This window comes from Canis lupus, chromosome 18 (assembly GCF_048164855.1).
Source record: "Canis lupus baileyi chromosome 18, mCanLup2.hap1, whole genome shotgun sequence".
In the NCBI taxonomy this organism is placed as follows: domain Eukaryota; kingdom Metazoa; phylum Chordata; class Mammalia; order Carnivora; family Canidae; genus Canis; species Canis lupus.
Genome location: NC_132855.1, coordinates 60896782 through 60920093, shown reverse-complemented (window position 1 = coordinate 60920093; position 23312 = coordinate 60896782). Strand labels below are relative to the sequence as shown.

Below are 23312 nucleotides of genomic sequence, written 5' to 3'. Positions count from 1 at the left end.
CTCATTCATTTCCCAACCTCTCTACAATTTCTGGGTTCCCCTCCCTTGTCCAATGTAAGTGTGGTGTCAAAGCAAAGACTGCCCTGCACAAAGCTGAACAGACAAGGAGGATTTATTGCAGAATCTCGCAGTAGGCCAGAGAGGCCAGAGCTCAGTCTGAGCTCAGAGAGTTTTTAAAAGCTGGAGTGGGGAGGAGTCTTAGGCCACCTGTGTTTGCTAATTGGCTTTACCCACTGGAAAAAATAACTTTTTCTTATCGTTACAGCAGGAAGTAGTTTTACAACATGGAGCAAGGCTCCCACCAGAGTTTGGTTCCTTTTTGTTGTTGTTGTTATGTCACTTTCATTTTATTTATTTATTTATTTATTTATTTATTTATTTATTTATTTATAAATTTATTTTTTTATTGGTGTTCAATTTGCCAACTTATAGAATAACACCCAGTGCTCATCCCATCAAGTGCCCACCTCAGTGCCTGTCACCCAGTCACCCCCACCCCCCTCCCACCTCCCCTTCCACCACCCCTAGTTTGTTTCTCAGAGTTAGAAGTCAGAGTTTGGTTCCTGATAGGTACTCTGTCTTCCTCGAGGAGCACATTTCGAAGGATGGCTCTCAATCCTCCAGACAGGCATTTTAGGTTGTGACGCTGGCAAGAGGCTTTTAAAAAGATTTACATGTTAACAGGACAGAGAAAGAATTTATAAATACACATTTTTCTAAAGTGAATGTTCTGAGGAAAGAAAGGTCAGGGCCTCCAGTGAGGGAGGCTGTCTGAAGTTTAGTTGAGCCAAGGGGAAGGTGAAGGCTGTCTTTGCACATTGTTGTCCTCTGTCTCATCTAAGCCAAAATTTAGAGGCAACAGGAAGCTCCTTTTTCATCTCTAATGTCTTCTAATTGTTTACGTAGGCATTTCCGAATACAATTAATTTTGTAAATTGATTTTTAAGAACTTTTACCTAGGGAATGAATTTTATAAAGGAATTGTTTCCCCTTTATTATAGGTTTGGAAATAAAGTACCGATTTATAAATATAGTCAAAGGTAATGTTTTCATTCTGTATGTTTTTTTCTTTTAGTTATTCATTTTCATCTCATAATGACAGAAATTCACTGACACTTTTTTTCTAGTACTTTTGAAATGTTATCTTTTATATTTAAATATTTAGTGCCTCGGAATTAATGTTAGTGAATTCTGTGTCACAGGGTTCTAGTAATTGTCCTCATTTGTGATGTATTAGAATTACCAATAACATAGTGTTATGCTAGGATTTGCTCTTTGGCATAATTCTCTATCTATAATGATGGTTACCATAGACTCTGGAGATGGAGTACTCAGGTTCAAGATCCAGCTTTTTTGCCTTTGATCCTATATCCTTAGTGGATATTTAACCTCTTAGCACCTAGTTTACTCATCTGTAAAGTTGAGATAAAAATAGTGCAATGGTAGGAAAAATTGTGATGATGTTCCCCCCAAGAGTCTCACCTTCTGGTTATTCCATCAAATGCTAACCTAGGTATCACTGTCTTGGGACTTTGCAGATAGAATTAAGGTTACTTATCAGCTGACATTAAGATAGAGAGGTTATCTTGAATTACACAGGTGAGCTCAAAAGTAGTTGCATGAGCCCTTAGATGCAGAAGAGGAAGAAAGAAGGAAGGAGGCAGCCAGAGATGCTTGTGTAAAGTAGAAGCAGGAGAGAGATTCCGTGTGTGAGAAGGACTTATCCCACAGTTGCTGACTGAACACATGTCAAGGAATGTGTGCAGCCACTAAAAGCTGAAAATGGTACTTGGCAGAGAGCCAGCAGGGAAATGGGGACCTCAGTCCTACAACCACAGGAAGTTAATTCAGCCAACATCTAAATGAGTTTAGAGGGTGATTCTTCCCTGAAGCCACCATTAAGGAATACAGCCCTGAGACACCTTGATTTTAGACTGGCAAAAATCTCATTGAACAACTAACCTACAGAAACTATGAATAGTAGGTTTGTTGTTTTAAGGCCCTAAATTTGAGGTGATTTGTCATGGCAGTGAGGGGGTTCAGGAAACACCCCACTCCACCTCCCCCTGGAATGTGCCTCTTTGTCATGTGGATTGTTTTGAGCTGAAGGCACGTGAGAGCCTTTGGGTTTAAGAGAAAGTTTTGTCCCTCCCTTAACCACACAGAAGAATCTAAATTGAGGGTCTTTCCCAAAATAAGGGCTATTAACAGAGATAATTTTTATCTGAGACCCATTTGTATAGTAGGGCAAACATCTCATTACCAAACATCTGTTCTCCGTATCACCCTGTGAAATGCATTCCTTTCCTCTGAACTCTCAGGCCCCTACCCCTTCTCCTTAATTCAGAGTGATGTATATCCCTCATTTTATCTGTCTTTGGAATTTCCATATCTATACTAAATGTAATTGTCTCCTGTTAATCTCTCATTTCAATTGGATTCTTAATCCAATTCTAGGATCTTTGAGGGGACAGGAATTCTTGCTCCTCCACAGCAATAATGGACAATGAACACAAGCACATAAGTGAAAGAATTATCATGCAAAAAAAAAAAAAAAAAGAATTATCATGCATATTAAACAAGTTCACTTGTGTTAAACACTAGGATAGTACCTAGCAGGAATTAAGTGATAAATTCTGACTTTCATTAAACTACTCCATATATTATTTCATTCTTGCACATCAGGTCTTATGTACTATATTGTTAGAATGCATATCAATAATTTGGTATAAAATATACTCATATTGGGTTTTCATATATAGTTTTTAAAAAATTTTTTTTAATTTTTATTTATTTATGATAGTCACAGAGAGAGAAAGAGAGGCAGAGACACAGGCAGAGAGAAGCAGGCTCCATGCACCGGGAGCCCGACGTGGGAATCGATCCTGGGTCTCCAGGATCACGCCCTAGGCCAAAGGCAGGCGCCAAACCGCTGCGCCACCCAGGGATCCCTCATATATAGTTTTTAAATATGTTCTCAGATAGCCTTACTCATTTATCATTCCTCATTTTTTCAAATTTAAATCACCATTGGCATTTTTATTATAAATACTTTAACATGTATACAACTGATTCTACTTTCTGTTTGATTCTATTTATAAAAATAAAAGTTTTTAGCCAGACTGTTGTAATTGAACACTTATTACTATGTGCTCTCTCAAGAATTATTTTTGTAATTTCTCTTACTCTTACATTCATTTATATTATTTAGATCAGTTTTTCTTTTATTTTCAAGGATACATGTTACCCTTTAGTCGCATTTCATTCCCTGTTCTTTATACCTGTTATTTATTGTTGCATTATCAATAGCCTATATTTAATGTTCTTCTATTTTAAATATTTGTCTTTATTCTTTGGATTATAAGGGACATTCCTACAGTTCTCATTAGTATGACTAATTAAATTTTATATTGTTTTCATTAAAAAATAGGTCAAGTTTTACAAATGTTAAATTGTCTTATAATATTTTCATATCCCAGTGAGAGTGTCCCTCCCCTCCTCCCCACCTCTGCATGCTTTGTTACTGTCACTTACATTTTTCACTTGAGTTAATTGTTATCTCATCTTTTATCTATTTTATATGGTCAATATTTTCTTAAATTTTTAGGAGAACTCAATTATATTTTTCATATTTTTCTTCACTGCTATTTTACTTGTTATGTTGACTTTTTCTCATTGGCTTTATTAAGAAGTTCAGATGTTCTTTGTTTCCCAGTCATTAAATGGGGAGAGCTCCGACTTGGCTCACGTTTTGACATAAACAGAATAGGTAAATTATTTCTGCTCTTCTAATTCTTCAAGTCAGAAATGAATCTGGATTGTAAAATGTGTCCCCAACTAGTATTCTACTGAAATGAAAGGGGGGGGAAAAAGAAATGAAAGGGCTTTCCTTTTTTTTAATGACAGGAATTTATTACTGGAATATTTGAAACAGTTCCTTCCTTTTCAGAAACAGTGCATGAGCATCTGTAACCCATTACACACCAACACTCCAGCTTTTTCTATCTCTGTCCTCCCTGTGATGAACCTCACATCTTAAGGTCTAACAGGTCACTGGATGTCCAGTGCAGCCCTGAAATGGAAATGGAAATGAATGAGAACTAGAGCATCCAATGTGGTTCACATTCTTGGAAAAACAAAACAAAACAAAATTTAAAAAAACAGAGGCTACTCCTGTAAGGTGTATGGATGTAAGTTTTGGCAAGAAAATGGAACATATATTTCTCCTTTCTGGTCTGGGAAGACTTGTTTTCTCTGGGATTGGATGGAAATCTGCCATCATATTCTCAACACCTTTCATTTTTTTGTGTTAAGGTCCTGTCTCTGCTATGGTTGGTGACAATTTCTTTGGGACCTGGGAAACTCTTGACCAGAGGTTCAGGTTTTAGTAGTTTGTATTTGTTTTTGTTTCAATTGTTTTTAAGAAGGGAAGAGAGAGAGTGAGCATGTGCATGCACATGCAGGGGAGAGGGACAGGGAGAGAATCGTAAGCAGGCTCCCTGCCGGTGTGGAGACCTACACAGCTAGATCCTACCACCCTGAGATCATGACCTGAGTGAAATCAAGAGTCAATCTTTAATGGACTGAGCCACCCAGGCACCCCCAGTTTTTAGTAGTTTTATAACATTGCATCTTTTTTCTGTGTTTTCATGAGTATTTCATGAGAAATAGGGAACTCAGCAGCCCTTGTTGGAAGTCATTATTTCAAACTGTAGAATTTCTTTATTTTTGCTGTATATTTCATTAAAGCAACTGGTACTAGAAAATCATCTAAGATTTTGGCAATAGATTGACTTTGGCTTTTCCTTGTAAAGATAAAATTTGGGTACTATTCTGTATTTTCTCAGATACTTGAAATATTTTGTGAAAACTAGGCAATGAAATGTCTGGTGACTTCTTAAATTCTGACTTTTACTTTGGATTTTTTATGAACACAAAATAAGCCAACTCAGCTTTCCATATTTTTTCAAATTATTTGGTCATAGCAGAGAAGATATTTTTACAATACTGTTTAGTCACACTTCTCAGGGGAGAAGTTCTCTATAGTTCTGTGTCAGTAGTAAACCAGCATAAGCCAACAGATAATGATGTGACTACCCCAGGGCAATGCAACCACAGAAAAGAATTCTCTATGTATGTGGACTGGAAGACTACATTTAGACAGTTATTAAACTCATTTATTAAACTCATTTTGAACAGTTGACATCATGAAATCTCAAATGTTTTGAGCTGTTTTAAGTAGGTCACAAAACTGTGTCTCACCCAACTTCTCCATTCCTATTATTGTTTTTCCATCTTACTCTTTTGAAAATAACTGACTTTCATGCAACCCTTTATCTTTTTTAAAAGCTGAAAGAGGGCCTTTATAAGCAGTGGAGTAGGAAAAAAAAAGGAAAGAAAAAGCTTCAAAGGAAAACTGAAGCACAACTTGAAACTGTGTCACAGGGCTGGGAGCTGCTGAAACACGCAAAAAATGTTTTCAGACTTAAGGCAAGCTGCCTGAACAGAGCATGACTTCTCCAGTAACTTTTTTGGAGGGTTATAGGCAGCAATGCCCTCACTGAATCACAGCTTTGAACCCCCGTTGAGGAGGTGTCTCTCCTTTCGATCAGTGTTAATGGGGGTTGACAACAAGCTGGCTAGCTTTTGAATCATTCCACTAAGGTTGTCCTGTTTGTGTATCTGTACTCCTGTCCTGGCCCTGTTCCTTTTTCTAGAATCATGAAACAAAGGAAGGAGAAAAGAGAATATATCAAGGTTTTTGATGGAAGAAACCATTCAGTGCTATCCTCTTCTCTTTCCTCAACTTGGACCCAGTCCAAGTCACAACCACAATATTTAGATGTGACATGTCATTGATAATGTGAAAAAAATATGCTGTAGTCATATAAACAGCACACTCAGTAGAGTTCTCTCATGTTTGCAGGGCATGATCTTTATCTATTCATAAACAACAGATTACTGATTGCTTTAGACAACAACCACCTGAATATGCCTCACTGTTTTGTAAGGTATGAATATGGGCACACCTCCTGGGTGGTTTTCCTGTTTCATGCCCTAGCAATGCCCCAGTGGTAGTATCTGGCTGGTGGTTAGATGGATCTGGATGGTTCAGGATGGCTTCACTCCTCTGTCTGGCACGTAGGGGAGGAAAGACTGAAGGCTGAGCTCAGAACCCCTCTTCCATATAATTTTAGGGCCTCCCTGGATGGTCTTCCCAGCTAAGTAGTTGGACATTTGGACATCTTTTATGGTAACTCAGGCTCCAAAAGGCTAAGATGGAAGTTGCTACATGTTTTAGAGTGTGAGCACAGACCTCTATTGATCAAAGCAGTTTTGAGCCAACCCAGATTCAAAGGAAGTAAGAATAGACTCCAACTTTCCCTGAAAAAGAAAATTAAAAAATGTGTGGCATTCTTTTATACACCTCAGGACATGATACATATTCGGTGCTTAATACCAACATATGGAATATTTCATGTCCTTCACTTCACTTCCATCTGTGCATTCGACTCAATTCAGCACTGGGCAGACAAGAATTCACATTCAAATTTAGTGACCCCGTATTCCCTGTTCTGTGTACACATGTGCATGCGAGCAGGTCGCTGGCCCTGGCCCTTCTCTTTGTTCCTCTCTCTCCATGTCATCTGTGTTAGAGTGAATTTGAGCAGCTAGCCTGACTTCCAAAACATTTTAAAGTGTTGTGTGGTAAGAGGTGAGGAAGATAATTTCTCTCCAGGAAACAATATGGCACAAGTGCCATATATTCAGCAGTGGGTCAACCAAGTGTTACTTCAGGATTATAAATGAGAAACAAATTGCCAGTGGATGATGAACTGAGGCCTGACCTCTCCAAGCCCATCGTGGGCTTTCTCCTCGACAGGACATATTGACGGGAAGGACAACAAAACCAGAGCTAGTGAAATTGGAAGTGATAGGACGTCACATGGGGGTGGGGATAGCCAGGTTTTCTTATTTGTTTTCCTGACTATAATCGAATACAATTATGCGACAGAAAGACCAAGGGAGGGAGGGAGGTGGGCAAGGAAGGAGACAAGAAGGGGAAAGCCGAAAGCAGGGTTGGGGTGGGGGAGATGAAAGATACAGAAGATGAAAAATTGCTGGAGGAAAAAAACGGTTCTCCTAGTTAATTTCTTCAGCTCAGACCCAAATTAACTGTGTCCTACCAAGTATCCCTCAATACAAAATAAGCTTTATTTCTGTGCTGGCTATCCCTAAGTAAAATATTTTGAGCTGTTATAACTATTAGAAGGCAAGAATTGTTTCTTTTGTTTGCTTATTCCATGGCCTTTTCAGTATCTGACACAGTATGGTAGGAACTGTGTATATAATAAAACCAGGTTACATGAAAGAAAATATGACCGAATCTAAACATGCAACCAGATTAAGATATAATGAATGAATCACATGTACTGGCTTTATTGTTACATTAAACGCACCAATATACATCACCTTTGTAGATATGATCTAAGTAAAATTATTGAAATAATTAGATATTTGTGAATGGCCATAAGGTCCGTTTACACTTTTTTTTTTTAAGGCTTTATCTATTTATTCATGAGAGACAGAGAGAGACAGAGACACTGGCAGAGGGAGAAGCAGGCTCCATGCAGGGAGCCTGACATGGGACTTGATCAGGGTCATACCCTGAGCTGAAGGCAGACGCTCAACTGCTGAACCACCCAGGAACTTCTTTTACATAAAAAAATAAATCTTAACCATTCTATCAATACCACCCAATTATATACTCATTTGCTTTTTTTTTTTTTTTATGGTCCCTCTTCCCCCATTAAAATACCATCCACAAGAATGAGGATTTTGTTTTGTTGATCATTATTTCCTAAGCAGTTAGAACTCTTTCCCAATGAAAGGTGCTCCATGAATATTGGATGAATAAACAGACACAATATAATAGTTACAAAGTCGAGAGGGCAGATGCTATCGATGAGCCAGCATGTCTGCCTTGGGCCATCTGAGGCCACTGGTAGCTAGAGACAGTTTGCAGCATTTCTTAATCAGAAGCCCTGGTCTGTCTCCCTTCTCTGCCTGAGAGCTTTCTCCACCACTAAGGGAGCTTGCTCTCCACCATCAGATGCAATTCTGTAGCTTATCGCCCTTGTGAGCAATGCTCCCCCTGGGGCAGGATGAGAGTTAACAGGAGAGTGCGAGAGTTGGCCTGCTTCCAGTAGGTAAGAGAGTCCTGGGGTGAGTTTCACAGTGCTGCTCAGAGGGCCCTACGGCCAGGTAGGATGGTGCCGTCCTTGCTCTTAGGAGCAACTTCCTCATGAATACATTCACTGTGGGCTCTTCTCTGTCCCACTCTCCTCTCTCTCTACTTGGGTTTCTCAGGACTACACTTTGGAGAACCCAAACTATGGACACTTAAAAGTCATTAACGAGCAAGTGTGTAATGATTAAACTTTTTTATTTTGTTATTTGTCTGAATCAAGGGGAAAAAAAAACAACAAATTCAGGAGTCATTAAAATTATGCATCAAAACAACTCAGTCAATACTTACAAAGTACTAATAGATTTCAGGCAGGTTTTGTCCAGGAGTGTGTATTCATCCTTATGCTTTATGCCAGTGCCTACATCCCTGCCACTCCTAAGTACCTTTCTAGGTTTAAGTTGTAGAAAAGAACTCATCTTAAGTAAAGCATAGATAATCTTATTTCATGTTTAACAGTTATTTTTCCTGGAACTTCTAAAATTACAGTTCTTTTTTTAATTTATTCATTTATTGGATAGAGAGAGAGAATGAGCACAAGCAGGGGGCAGGCAGGGGGAGAAGTAGAAGCAGGTGCCCTGAGAAAGAGGGAGCTTGATGTGGAACTCGATCTCAGAACCCTGGGATTATGACGCAACTGGAAGACGTTCAACAGACTGAGCCACCCAAGTGCCCTACATTTCAAGATAAGCAGTTAAAACACGGAAGAGTGACCTTTTTTTGTGTGTATTATCAATAAAAATCTTTAGGCTTTGTGTATAATCCTTCCAAGTGTCATTTTGAAGAGTATTTGTTTTCTAGTGAATTTTTCAAATACATTCCATCTGTGAAACATCTCTTTTTGAAAAGACGACCTTTAAACATGAAGTTGAAAAGAAATTTGTGATAACTAATTTTACCATTAAATGAGAAACATCAAAACTGATATATTTTTATTGCTATATTACTTAGCAATAGTACTTTTTGATGTTTGGCATATTGATCTTTTTTTTTTTTAAGATTTATTTATTTATTCAGAAAGAGAGAGAGAGGCAGAGGGAGAAGCAGGCTCCATGCAGGGAGCCCGACATGGTACTCGATCCGGGGCCTCCAGGATCACACCCTAGGCTGCAGGCGGTGCCAAACTGCTGCGCCACCAGGGCTGCCCCTGGCATATTGATCTTGTGTGATTTAGCAAAATCACATAAAATGAGATCCATCCTTTTTGTTACCAAAAACATACTACTCGCTAACCTATGTGAAAAGAAAGTGAAAAAGAAGAGAGATTATGAGAAGGTTGTATCTTAGCACCTCTCTTTGTATGTGCCATGTAAGAAGGTCACATTAAAATTGCTACACCTTATTGCTAAATCAGATGACCATAATGAGTTATTTGGTGTTTATATAAGCCTCATAATCACAGTGTTTGGAAAAAAAAAAATAGGCAAGTTTATTTCACTTTTATGTAATAGTTCTAAATTAATTGTCAACATTCACAAAACAATTTTGTTCTACATGGACACTTGGCAGCTTGGATATCTCCACGTCATGAAACCACATCCCATACAGCATTTCCATTGTCTCAAAGCTGAATCAGCTTGGTCCCTAGCAGCTCTGTCAGTGGAGAGGATAAGGCCACAATCCTGAGGACTCAACATGGAAGTGGAAAACATCACTTCTGCTCACACTCCATAGGTAATTTGCTTAGGTAGACACTCCTCCCTGGGAGGGAAGAGAGAGAAATATGTTGTTCCCATGTTCCCAGAAGGAAGGAAAGACAGGTTTTGGAGGACCGCTCACTACTCCCTAAGCAAACAGTTAAGGCTTTCGGTGTAATAGGTATACCTATTACAGGTATAAAAACATTTTGTGTGATTTTAGAATTCTTGAGATTGGTCTGTGTTTAAAAGGCGGTATCTGTAATATTCATTCCCATTGTGTGTGCCTAAGAAATGGTGTCTACCAGTCTTATGAACAAGGATTCTAGTTTTTAATGTATAAATTAAATCTAGTTTATGCCATGTTTTAATAAAATATCAATGCAAAACAATTAGTGACTTTTCACATTCAAAGAAGTTTAGTGGCAAAAGGTCTCCTGTAGGCATGTCTAACTACTTGTGCACAGATTTATTTCAAAGTCGTTACAGAATCGTTCTGATTCATAACATTCTAGATTTTTGTCAAAGCTTAAAAATAGCAATTGCCATCATTGCACACATCCTTCCTTGGTGATGAAATCCATGACACCTCGCAAGTAGGTAAGGACAGCTTTTTTTTTCGATGACCATATGCATAATATTAGTCACATAACAAACAAATAATCTTCAAATCCTCTGCTACTGCCATGCCTTTGAGAGCAGAAAATATCAATAATTTCATCTTCCAACACATCTTAACATATAGGTGGAGACATTGATTAGCCAGATGCACAACATGTTTAGAAACATTCACACTTTGAATACTTATCACTATAATTATAATTATTTAATAATTGTCTCAGCCTTCTGTTTCAGAAACATCAGTCTTCTTTGCATTGTTCTATTGTGTAGAGATTGAAAGCTATAGATTTAAAATTGATGATTTGTATACACTACTATAGCATTAATTTTACAAAATAGAGAGGCTTACATGAGCCAGCTTGATAATGGTGTCATCTAGCTTCGTGAAATAATTTCTCAAGAATACTTATTTATGAAATAAAGTAGATCTAACGCACATAAAAAATGCAGGGATATTTATCTATTTTGTATTATTTATTCATGATACTTCTCTTTTCCTCACTCTTGCCATGGTTTAATATGGAGAAAAAAAATTCTACTTTTCCAGTGAACTTTGCCTTGACCAGGTATTTTTTTTCCTTTTCCTTTTCTTTTTCTTTTTCTTTTTCTTTTTCTTTTTCTTTTTCTTTTTCTTCTTTTTCTTTTTCTTTTTCTTTTTCTCTCTTTTTTCTCTTTCTTTCTTCTTTCTTTCTTCCTTCCTTTCTTTCTTTCTTTCTTTCTTTCTTTCTTTCTTTCTTTCTTTCTTTCTGTCTTTCTTTCTTTCTTTCTTTCCTTCCTTCCTTCTTTCCTTTCCTTTCCTTTCCTTTCCTTTCCTTTCCTTTCCTTTCCTTTCCTTCTTTCTTTCTTTCCTTCTTTCTTCTTCTTTTTTTTGCCACTGGAATGCAAATAGAACAGATTTACCATTACCGAGCAGAGGTTTTTAGAGATGTGTGTTTCCACTCACCACTCTGGGAACACATCCCATGTAAGATAGGCCCCTTCATCCTGGATCCCAAAGTGAGGAAACACACAGAGGAGTGTCTCATCCAGCTTGCATCCTACATCCAGGTCCAGCAACGATAAACCCAGTAGAGTGCTCAAGAGTCATAATAGACTCTCAGACGCTGAAGCAAGACATAAATGCAAGGCATTATGAACATCGAAGTTGCCAGCGGAATATTGTGTATGATCACGACAGAACCAGACTGATGCCAAGAGTGGCACCAGATGTAGAATGTTGCCAGGACAAAACCTCAACAGCGTGGTATTTGCATTAGAGACTCATGGTTCAGGCATTCGGCTGTTATTGCAGATGCACAATATTCAGCCCATGTAAAATAGTGGGATGAAATTTGGTAAAACTGTCACCTGACATAACTTTGGGGTAGAACTGTTCCAAATGAGCCCTGGAACAAGGGCACAGGAGTTCCCTGAGCTGGAGTGGTTTCTGCTTGTTCTGAGCAGAAACAGGAAGAGGCACTGTATGTTTCTGTTTACTCCTCTGAATCCTTCCTCTTCCCTGAAACCCCATGTCCCAGAGGAGAGGAGCTCCTTCAGGTTGTGTCCTAGAATGAGGAGACTTTAATCCCACACTTAATCTGTGGCTAATCACAGCTAAATCTAGCAGAGGTCCTCTCCGCAAATTACAGCATATAGTTTAGTAGAGAAGCAGCCAAAAATGCATAGACCTGTGAGTCATTAACATTTGTCACTGTCACTCACTGGTTTCCAGGGTTATTATATGCATATGGCAGGGCAGATATAGACAACTAGATTTTCCTTTACACTGTCAGAAATATATTGTTTGTCATTAAAATATTTTGAAAAAAAAATGCTTTGATTTTTTTCTTTTCTACAATATTTTAAAGTATTCATGAAATGGTTGCATTTATAATCCATCTAAATGTTCATCCTTTTATAGTTTTGTATTATATTGCTTCCCCATGTCTTAGAATCATCATATAGTCTTTTTTTTTTTAAAGTTCTATTTTGCCTAATGTATATGTCTGGGATATCAGACTTCAGATTCTTTTTTTTTTTTTAATTTTTATTTATTTATGATAGTCACAGAGAGAGAGAGAGAGGCAGAGACACAGGCAGAGGGAGAAGCAGGCTCCATGCACCAGGAGCCCGACGTGGGACCCGATCCCGGGTCTCCAGGATCACGCCCTGAGCCAAAGGCAGGCGCCAAACGCTGCGCCACCCAGGGATCCCTAGACTTCAGATTCTTAAAGGGAAAAATTAATTGTTTTTTTTTTTTGGAAAAATTAATTGTTGATTACAATCAGCAGTTGAGCCAATTAAAAAAATAATTTCTGCTAAAATAGTTGGTGTTTAAATTGCATATAATATTTCACTAAAGGAATACATCAATAATTTACCTAGAGATAATGTTTTAGCAAGCAATGTTTAAAAGAATTTAGACTAATGAATTGCATAATCATTCACAAAATCAGTCATTATCGATCAAAGATTCCTTCAATAATTTGTCTAATGTTCAGATTTTAGATTTGTAATTACAAGGTTTTTTTTTTAATTTATTTATTTATGATAGTCACAAAGAGAGAGAGGCAGAGACACAGGCAGAGGGAGAAGCAGGCTCCAGGCACCGGGAGCCCGACGTGGGATTTGATCCCGGGTCTCCAGGATCGCGCCCTGGGCCAAAGGCAGGCGCCAAACCACTGTGCCACCCAGGGATCCCTAATTACAAGGTTTTAAGGGCTACTCCAATCAGCTGTATAAATCCATAACTTTCCCAAAAAGTAAAATATTGTATACTAAATCAGACTTTCTATGATGATTAGAAAGGTAAATTTATTTCAAAAATCAATGTGTTTGTAGCTGATATGCAGTATTTTGATCTAAATTCCATGCTAAAATAAAAGTTGGTAATATTATTATATAATAATAGTTTTGAAGCAAGCAGACCCAGTCAGAACCCAGGAGCAGGTCCCACAGGACTAGCCAAGCGGGTCTTTGGCTGCGTGTAGGGGAGGACTCAAACATGAGCCAGAGAAACTGAAAAGAGAGGTTATCGTGTAGTGTAAACGACAGGTATAGCAGACAGAGTGTCTGGACTTGGAAAGGAGAGTGAATCTTGATGTCATGTAGAGCTAAGGGGTTATATTAGGAAAGGTTCGAGGGTACACATTCCTCCAGGAATTCAGGGTAGGTTCCAATCAAGGGCAGATGTGAAGTGAACAATAGGTGCTACTCCATAAATAATCAAAGCATTGATGCCAGTATCAGCCCAGGTTGGTTTGAAGCTAAGTCCTGGAACGTGTTTGGGATCTGGCTCTTGTTAGGTGTTATCAGGTGTTTGGGGCCTAGGGCAAAATTCAGAGAATGATTAACTTTCTTGCTTTCCCTGGAAGTGGGGTCTTTGGCTTATTCAGAGGCAAAATGTGGAACATGAGTAAATGGGGCCTAGCAGAAAACCAGCAGAGAGGGAGCTGGAGTCCCGTCTGCCCCCCCACCCATACTAGTTTTGACTCTTTCTTGTAAAATGATCCCTGAATAACTTCTGTGTCCTTTTTGAGTAACCTGATTTTCCTGAAGGTCCTTTTGTTAAGTCATCCCTACATTGAGTCAATCCAGTACCTCTTTTACTTATAAAATATATCTCAGTCTATTACTTATCGGTTGTGCAAAGTGAAGAAAAAATTCATTTTTGTCATATTTCCTCATTTAAATGTGGACAATAATATTCTCATGTAGTTACTGTGAATAAAATTTTTTAACACAAAACAGAGTATCCAGTATATAATAAGTATATAAATGTTTGTGCATTTCCACGTCACTGAGAAATCCCCACCTCTTCCCTGTGTAATCACCTATCTTGTTTCCAGAAGTCTTCTTTATTCATAAAAATGAATTTTCTCTTTGTACTTAGCAATGCCTACGGGTAGTAGACAAAATATGTCCTTATACAAAGGAAAGCAATGTGCGTCCGTATACATACCAGTTATAATTCTCAACATTGATATAAGTAGCTATACTCTTAGAGAATTATACATGGATATGTATGTGCACGTGCCTGGGTGCATTTATCTACATGTTCAGATTAGTAGAGAAGAGGGAAAGGATATACTTTGTAATAGACAATATAGCATCTGTTGGAGTATAGATGATAAATAATAATAACGTGTGGCCTTTGAGTCATTTTGGAAGTCACCCTTCTTCTCAAATATAAGGGAATCAAGTCAAATTCTTTAATTTGGAAAAATTTTTAAAAATTTGACGACAATTAAGACTCATGTTTCTAACAAGGGCCCATTTGTTGGGCTGTCACAATAAAAATTAACACCAGCATTTATGAGGCCCTGGCTCTTTTCTCCTGGAGGAACTATCTTGCCCATTGTTTGTCATGACCCCTGGCTCTACATGTCAAGAAACTCTTCTTTCTCTGTTGTGCTCTTTGGTCACAGCTTCTGTGAACGGGTATTCTGGGGCCCTCCATCCTTGGTATCATACTCCCTCTAAAGACTACTGCTTATGGAAGACTAATGGTCTGTGATTCCAAAAGTCAGTGGTGCGTTTAGTTCAACCTCATGGTTTCTTTGCTAACAAGATCCCTTCACAAGTTCAAGTTCGCTAGACATTGCATTTGTCACTAATGGCAGGCAGTTTTCCCCAATCATATGTATCAAATCTGCTTTATTTTCTGCTGCTTTGCTCCCATGTGCCCCACCTCAATTCAGTTCTCAAATTTGAGCACTCTCTCCTGCTCCCTTCCTCCCTCCCTCTCTCTCTTCTCTCTCTCTCTCCCTTTCTCTCACACTGTCCAATAGAGATATTTTACTGAAACTCTGGATCTTCCATTGTTTGGAGTTAGAATCGGTGGCTTCAGCTTAGAAAGCCCTTCATCCCTTCATCTGTGCCCGCCAGCTGGCCAGTTCGTTTAGGTATAAACCCGTCTCTTCCCACATGGGTTTTAATCCAGCCCACAGAAGCTCGCACAACCTAGCAAGGGTTCATATTCTGAGTCCTGTTTCTAGTTTCTCCCCTGGAACTTTGACCCAGCAAATACATGTGGGTTTTTTTGTTTGTTTGTTTGTTTTCTTTTTTCTTCCTTGTTGCAGATGATTAAGTACATCTTTTCTGTTACAAACATGGATTACTGTTTTTAAAGTCTCCAGTATTAGTTTTCTCACTTTTTGCCATGCAGCTGTTAAGTCAATGCCACATATTTTTGGGGTTGGCTAAGACAGAGCCCTGCTTCAAAAAGTTGCATTCTCTGTGAGCTAGGATCCTAATTTTCCGTATTGTTAGGAACTATATTTAATAATGAGAAAGCAAAACTATCCATCCAGTGGCCTCCATCCTGGTAGTTCAAAGAAGTCAAAAGGAATGTTCAAGAAACCAATTATTTAGTGATAAGTATGTAAAAACTGCAAAATATGAGAGGCAACTTGGGAAGTAATGGGAATGAAAGACAGTAAAGGTGACATCCCACTGAAAGAAGAGAGAAACAAACGAACAAAAAATATTAGCCCTTTGAAAATACCTGCATTGCACTTTCTTAAATTATGAGTTGGATATGATGCTTAAATAACTAAGTCTTCCTCCAGATATCAAGGAGGCAGATGAAAAAAAAGAAAGCCTTCAAATAGAATAAGTAGATTGTTTGCTTATTACGCCAACAACTTTAGAAGGTCCTGACTTTTTAGAAAGAATAATAAGGGATCCCTGGGTGGCGCAGCGGTTTGGCACCTGCCTTTGGCCCAGGGCGCGATCCCGGAGACCCGGGATCGAATCCCACATCGGGCTCCCGCTGCATGGAGCCTGCTTCTGCCTCTCTCTCTCTGACTATCATAAATAAATAAAAAATTAAAAAAAAAAAAGATTAGAAAGAATAATAAGTAACAAATAAGTTGTTTAGAAATGGCTAGTAGTACCATTCTCTGTGAACCAAATAAGGACAAAAACATTAGCTACGGCGTACTTACGCATATAGTTGTATATATAACATGGGATTAATTAAAGGCACCTAGGGCATTATTCAAAGGTGGAGAGAGGCAAGTTTGAGGGAGGACCCCCTAAATATAAACAGAGTAGAGAAAAGGAAATTAGTCTGTTAAAGCAATGAGCTTCAAGAAATTGATTTTTACTAATGATAACAAATAGAAATGTTCTCAGGAAAGCAAGTTCAAAAGGTAAATGAGTCCCGGAAATCACAAAGCCGACTTTCGGAAATCATTTCAGCTGTACTTTCTAAAAGTTTATATTGAATAAGAAAAAGAATGAAAATAAACCATCCAAACTCATAGCTACATAATACTGTGAAATTTAAATCTGATAACATGGACATAAGGAAAGAACAATCAGGATAAAGGTAGTTCAAAGATATGCTTCTCCCAGAACACAAGGCAGAGGAACATCCTTTAAGATGTATTTTGTATTTAGGAAGAGATAACCAAAATAAAGCATCAGTACTGTCCTTTAAAGTAAACGATATGTGGGAAACGAACTAGGGGTGGTGGAAGGGGAGGTGGGCGGGGGGTGGGGGTGACTGGGTGGCAGGCACTGAGGTGGGCACTTGATGGGATGAGCACTGGGTGTTATTCTGTATGTTAACAAATTGAACACCAATAAAAAATAAATTTATTAAAAAATAGATTTGATGCTGGTGGAGCAATTAAAGTGTATAATCCTTTTTATATATTTTTTCCTTTTTATATTTTATTTACATTTATTTTATTTTTTTCCCATTGCTAACAGTAATACGTGCAGATCATGACCTGAGCCCAATGCAGACACTCAACCATCTGAGCCAACCTGGGTGCCCCAAGTATAATACTTTAATATATTATTGGATTTTATATACAAATAGTTTGTTGAGAGCTTCTGCATCTGTATTAAAGAAGGATATTGACTATGGTTTTCCTTTTTTGTAATGCATTTCCCTGCTCTGGTTATTAGTAGGTCATCAAATTATTTAATAGCTATAGGTCCATTTCAATGATTGATTTCTCCTTGTTTGAGTTTTGGTTTGTGCTTTTCAATTATTCTATTTCATCTATATCATTAAATTTGAGGGCATGGAACTATCTGTATTATTCCATTATAATCCTTTTAAGGTCCATGAGATCCGAAGTGATGACACTTTCTCATTTCTGATATTTGTGATTTATGTCTTCTCTCCTTCATTTTTGTTAGACTGCCTATGGCTTTTCAATTTTCTTAGTCTTCTCAAAGAACTACCTTTTGATTTTGTTGATTTTCCTCATTATTTTCTTGTTTTCAGTTTTATGTATTCTGTAATTTTTATTATGTCTTCTCTTCTGTTTGCTTTAGATTTAAAATTGTTCTTTTACTCTCATTTCCTGAGGAAGAAGTTTAGGGTATTGATTTTGGATCTTTTTTTCTGATATGATGTAAATTTCCCTCTAAACACTGCTTTTGCTGCATCACACTCATGTTTTTAATATGTTTACATTTTTCTTACATTCAAAATATTTTTTTTCAAAATATTTTCTAATGAGAATTTTTTCACTAAGTCATGTGTTGTTTGGGCAGCCTGGGTGGCTCGGCGGTTTGGCGCTGCCTTCAGCCCAGGGCATGATCCTGGAGACCTAGGATCAAGTCCCAGGTCAGGCTCCCTGCATGGAGCCTGCTTCTCCCTCTGCCTGTGTCTCTGCCTCTCTCTGTGTCTGTCTTGAATAAATAAATAAAATCTTAAAAAAAAAAAAAGAAATGTGTTGTTTAATCTCCAAATATTTTGGGATTTTCTAGCTGTCTTTATGTTTTGGGTTCTAGTTTAAATCCAATGTATTCTGAGGACATTGTATGATTTCTGTTCTTTTAAATTCATTGAACTATGTTTAATGGTATGGGACATGGTCTATCATGGTGAATGTTCCATATGAACTTGAGGATAACATGTCCTTTGCTTCTGTTGGATGAACCTTTCCATATGTTCAGATAGCAGGCATTTTCTCTGCTTCCCTTGAACCAACCAAGATCAACAATTATATGGCTGCTAACCCTGTCATCTCTCTCATCACCCCCTATTTCCTTGCCTCATTGAGAGATTGATTCCTTCAAAATTTCTCATCTATATAATTCCTCAGGGAACTATCTCTTTTGTTTATCCTTAGAATCTTTTGAAATCAAATGGAATCATTCTAGACCATGCACTGATATATCTTTTGTTTCAATTAAGGCATGTTAGGTTTTTCAGAAAAAGCAGACTCCTGTCTTTGGAGTATGGCCGATACTGTTGGTTCTACAGGACTGTCCGACATCCACAATGATAAGTAGGTCAACATACTGTGTCAGATCTTTCAAAGAGTTTTGTCAGGCTGGGCCACTCACATGAAAATTGTTTAGCGTGACTCTAATAGGAATAATTTTCTAAAAAACATTCTAAAATAAAAATATTTGAAAAAAGTCTATTAAAAGTAGCACAGCTGTGGGCTAAGTGTATAGCAGTTCAATAAAATGTGTTGATAAACTGGTGGGGCTGCATAATTGGTAATTGGAAAATGTATTATAAATTAAGCAAACACCTTATTATATATCTATCATAAAAACCAATATTTGAAACAACCATTTTATGTTTTGTATGAAACATTTGTTATAATGGATGTAATTTAAAAGAAGTAGAGACAGTGATGAGGTAACAAGGTTTATATGATCTTGGGATCCTTTCCCTCTAATTAATTAATTTTTTTTTTAGAGGGAGAGAGAGGCGTGCATATGCATTTATGAACAGATGGGTGGAAGGGGAGAGGGAGAGAGAGAATCTTAGGCAGGCTCCATGCTCAGCAGAGAGCCTGACATGGGGCTCTATATCAGTACTCTGAGCTCGTGTCCTGAGTGGGAATCAAGAGTCAGCCACTTACCTGACCAAGCCACCTAGGTGCCCCACAGTATGCTTTTCTCTTAAGCAAATGTGCTCAACAATCATTTATAACATGCATATCTACCTCTTACAAACTGTAACTGTGATAGAAAACTATAAATGTAATAGAAATTCAAGCAGTTGGTAGGGGAAAAAAAGAAAAAGAAAAAGATCTCCGTAACATTTACATAATCTCCTGGTACTGAAGTGTATATTGTTTCAAATGACTGTTACTTAATAATCTATAAAAAGTCATCTGACTTCTCCATAGATTTTTCTCATGCCAAAGCCCATTAGAGTCTTTCCAGTGAAATATTAAACCCTTAGGTTATAAAACTTACAAATGAGCCATTACTGTGTATTAGGTCAGTACAGGTGTAAGTACAGGCCATCTCTTGGTTAAAATGGCTTTTAATATCTCAAAGATAAAAAAAGTCAAGCCTGCACTGCAACGATTTACTATAAAAGATGCCATAAAAATAAAATGCATACATTTTCAAGAAAAAAATAACTTCTGAGATGTTTGAAAACAATTTAAACTCTAAACATTTTAAAGGGCATTATATTTCAAAAAATATTTTGCAGCTATAAATTTTTTAGAAAGATATATATTTAGAGATTACTCAGATGCTATTCTAATTTATTCTGTTATGCGGGAACAAAACTGGAGGAATTATCCTAATTTATATCTAAGGCTGGAAGAACAAGACCAGAGATGAAGCTGGAAAAATATCAATGTGGGAAAAAGGAAAAGACACCGAGGAGTTCAGAGATCTGTGTCTTAGTCTGGGCTCTGCTGCTAACTAGCTGTTATCCTAGCAAGGCGGTTCACCTCTTGTGCTTTTGATCTCACTGTCTCTAAAACAAAGAGCTTATCGTATAATGTCTAAGGACAATCTCTGGCTAAATTAAGTACTTAATTGTAAGTGCCTTACTTAAAGGAAATTGAATTATAAATTCAAATACGATTTTTAATTAAATAAACAGATATGTTTAGAGTATCTAACACTACCAGTAGAGTGTCAAACTAAGAAAGCTCTCTAAGTAACCAGTATAGAAACGATATTATATCAAGTATTGATTCCCAGGGAAATAAGCAAATATAAGTTTGTGAATCAAAACTGAGGTTGACATTGAACTTCAGAAGTTAGAACAATCACAAAATTCCTAATTGCTTTGGTTAAATAAATGTGGTATTGGACCCTGGAATGATAAAAGGACCCAGGTAAAAACTAAGAAGCTATTAATGTTAAGTATGAACTTTAGTTAATATTAATGGATCTATAATATTTAATTAATTATGATAAATATATATTACTAATGTAAGACGTTAGTAATAAAGGAAACTGAGCTTGAGCGTATGGAAACTGTAACACCTTCACAACTGTCCTGTAAATCTAAATGTATTCTAAATTCATTTTTTCCAAGTGAAAATTTGTCTAGTTAGCCTAGCCAGTTCGTCAATTTTATTGAAATTTTCAGACAACTAGCCTTTGGCTTTATTTTTTTTTTCTGTTGTTTTAAATTTAGTTTATTTCTACATTTTTTTTCTTTTATTGTTTCTTTTCTTCCTTTAGGCTTTAGGATTACCTTATTCTCATTTATCTGTTTTCCTAAAGGAAAGCCTAGATTACTAATTTTAGATCAACTTTTTTTCTGACATGTTTATTCCATGCTATAAATTTTCTTTTAACCACTGCCCTTGCATGCCACAGACTTGTGTGCATTGTATTTTTATATTCACTTCAAAAATTTTAATTTATATTTTGACTTTTTCTTTGATCTGTAAATTATTGGTAGTGCTGATTAATAGTTATCTAGAGGTTTTCTAGTTATCTATTTTTGTATCTATTTTTGAGTCTTGTTTAATTCCATTTTGTTCTGAGAATGAACAGATTGGAGTAATTTCCAGTTTGTATAATTTGTATGCAATTTGTATAGTTTCTATTTTTAAATTTGTGAAAGTATGTTTCATGGCCCCAAAGGTGGCAAATCTTGGTTAGTATTTTATATGACTTGAGAATAATGTGAATATTGTATATTGTATATATTGTATATATTGTATATTCTGCTTTTGTTAGATTGAGTCCCTTAAAACAAGTATATTTATCTTGCTTTTCAAGTCATATATATCCTACTGATTTCTTTCTGTTTGGCCTTTAACTTACTGAATGAAAAGCACCAAAGCGTCCAACTAACATAGTGGATTTATCTACTCTATTTTTAGTTCTATCACTTTTTTCCTCATGTGTTTTGGAACTCTACTGTTGGGTTCATATACATTTTGTTTTATTTTCTTGGAGGATCAGTCCTTTATCATTATTTAATGTACCTCTTTATCATTGATAACGACCCTTGTTCAGAAGTCTGCCTTGTCTGCAACTGGTATAACTGATTCAGATTTATTTTGATTAATGTTGGCATAAAATATTTTTCTCCATCTCTTTGCTATCCTTGTATCTGTTTCCTTGTATTTAAGATGAATAAGTTACTTTTAGATGACATATAGGATCTTGGTTTTGTTTATCAATTCTGACAATTTGTCTTTTAATTGATGTATTTAGACCATTTATATTTAACTATTGATATAATTGAATAAACATATACCATATTTTAACTTCTGTATGTTGCATTTGTTCTTTGTTTCATTTCTCCCCCTTTTTCTGCTTTTTTTTAAATTGAGCATTTTATAGGATTATCTCTCTTAGCACATCAAGTATACTGCTTTTAAAAAAGTTAGTGGTTGCTCTAGAATTTTCAATACACATATTTAACTACTCTAAATATACCTTCAAATAACATTATACTGCTTCACATATATAGTAAAAATACCTCAAATAGAGAATTCCTAATTCTTTCGGTTCATTTCTAGTAATATCACCATCATTCATTTTACTTATCCATGTGATATAATCCCCAAAACATTGCTACTAAAGTAAGCAATGGATTAAGATTATTAATTACATAAAATATTTCGCCTTCATTTACTCCTTCTTTGTGCTCTTTTTCCTTATACTGATCCAAGTTTTTGATCTATATGCTATTCTTTCTGCATTTAGAATTTCTTCTAAGATTTGCAGGGAAAGTCTGGTTAGCAATTAATTGCCTTAGTTTTTGTTTCATGAGAAAAATCTTTATTTCTCCTTCATAGGCATTCTTTTTCAAAATTTAGATATATCTATACATATTCTTAAATATTTCACTCCACTCTCTTCTTTCTTCCAAGATTTCTTATGAGAAATCCACTGTAATCCTATATTCGTTCTTCATGGGGGGAAGTGATTTTTTTTTCCACCTGGCTTATTTTATTTTACTTTTCAAAGTAATGTCTACCCCTAGTATGGAGCTCAAACTCATGACCTTGAGATAAGTCATATAGTACCCTTAATCTGGCTCACTTTAAAATTTCTCTTTATCTTGTCTGCAGTTGGATTATGATATGTTTGGCCATAGTAAGTTCTCTGTTTTAGTTTTAGTTTTGTTATTATCTATTTGTTTATGTTGTTTTTAGTATTCATTCTGTTTGGTGTTTGTTGGAGCTTCCTGGTTCTGTAGTTTGGTGTCTGTCATCAATTTTAGAAATTTAGCCATTATTAGGTTTTTGTTTTTGTTTTTTCCAATTCTTTTTTCTCTTTCTTTTCTATTCAAAAAATAAATAAATAAATAAATATATTTATTACACATATTTTAGACTTTTGAAATTGTCCCAAAGTTTTACCTTTCCTCATTCTTTTTTCTCTTTATATTTCACTTTCATAGGCTAGCAAGGTATGAAGAGGGTGAGCATTCTCTAGTCTTCCAATTAAGTCTCATTATTTTAGTGGCCTGTTTTGTTAGAGCTATGAATTCCACATCTGTTTCTCTCCCTTCACCCCCCACCTGGCCCCCACCCCCCACCTATTTTCTTCTCTAGCTACAATGTTCCAGAACCCTGTGGCTCTGTTTTTCTCTCTTTAGTCGAAACATGAAGACTCTATGGGAC

At 36.6% G+C, this 23312-nt stretch overlaps 1 long non-coding RNA gene across 1 annotated transcript in view; it reads right to left on the bottom strand.

The window, feature by feature from the left end:
• Positions 1-23312, bottom strand: part of LOC140609346 (uncharacterized) — a 50515-nt gene that overhangs the window by 4149 nt on the left and 23054 nt on the right. The window lies entirely within an intron of this gene.